The sequence below is a fragment of the Larimichthys crocea genome, unplaced genomic scaffold, assembly GCF_000972845.2.
Source record: "Larimichthys crocea isolate SSNF unplaced genomic scaffold, L_crocea_2.0 scaffold54990, whole genome shotgun sequence".
NCBI classification, from domain to species: domain Eukaryota; kingdom Metazoa; phylum Chordata; class Actinopteri; family Sciaenidae; genus Larimichthys; species Larimichthys crocea.
The window spans coordinates 1-912 of record NW_020857189.1 but is presented as its reverse complement, the minus strand read 5'-3'; the positions used below and the strand labels follow the sequence as shown (position 1 = coordinate 912).

Sequence of the window (912 nt, the reverse complement as noted above, 5' to 3'; positions counted from 1 at the left end):
GTTAGCTCATGTTAGCTCCGTGTTAGCTCCCGCTTGATCATGCTAGCTCCCGTTAGTCCTGTTAGCCCCCCGTAGAATCATGTTAGCCCGTTAGCCTCATGTTAGCCTCATGTTAGCTCCCGTTAGCCCTCATGTTAGCCTCCCGTTAAGCTCCGTTAGCCCCCGTTAGCTCATGTTACACCCGTTAGCTCATGGTTTAGCTCATGTTAGCTCCTGTTAGCTCCCGTTAGCTCATGTTAGCTCCCGTTAGCTGTGTCAGGTGTTACCTGTCTCTGAGGCTGCTCGCTCCCAGGTACGGGAACTGACTGTCCTTCAGTCGACCTTTGATCAGCTGATCCAGAGTGTCATGGAGGAGAGGCTGGTGCTGAGTGTACACGTTCTCCACACCCTGACACACACACACACACACACACACACACACACACATACACACACAGTCATCAGATGCGTTTTTACAAACTACACATCATTAATGACTGACGAGGTCGCTGATGTCATGTGATGTCAGTGTGTGTGTGTGTGTGTGTGTGTGTGTGTCTGTGTGTGTGCGTACAGAGAGGCCTTTGAAGAACTGTTTGGTGATGGCTACGGCGTCTGTCGGCGTGATGAGGTCACTTCCTCTGACTCGCTTCCCTCCATACTCCACCACTGACTTCACCATCTGAAAGACACACACACACACACACACACACACACACACACACACACAGGTGAGCGTTTGTCTTCTTTCCTGTGCGATCGGTGAAGCAACTTCACCTGAATGTCCAGAGAACGTCCAGAGAACGTCCAGAGAACGTCCAGAGAACGTTCAGAGAACGTCCAGAGAATGTCCAGAGAACGTTCAGAGAACGTCCAGAGAACGTCCAGAGAACGTCCAGAGAACGTGCCGTGGTCACCTTGCGGTGGCGTTCG

The 912-nt window shown here is 51.8% G+C and overlaps 1 long non-coding RNA gene across 1 annotated transcript; it reads right to left on the bottom strand.

The window, feature by feature from the left end:
- Nucleotides 1-233: 233 nt before the first annotated feature.
- LOC113745249 (uncharacterized) lies at nt 234-912 on the bottom strand. Its single transcript, XR_003462061.1, has 3 exons — nt 897-912; nt 554-661; nt 234-388 (listed from the first exon to the last, which is right to left on the bottom strand). It is a non-coding gene; the product is annotated as an uncharacterized LOC113745249 (long non-coding RNA).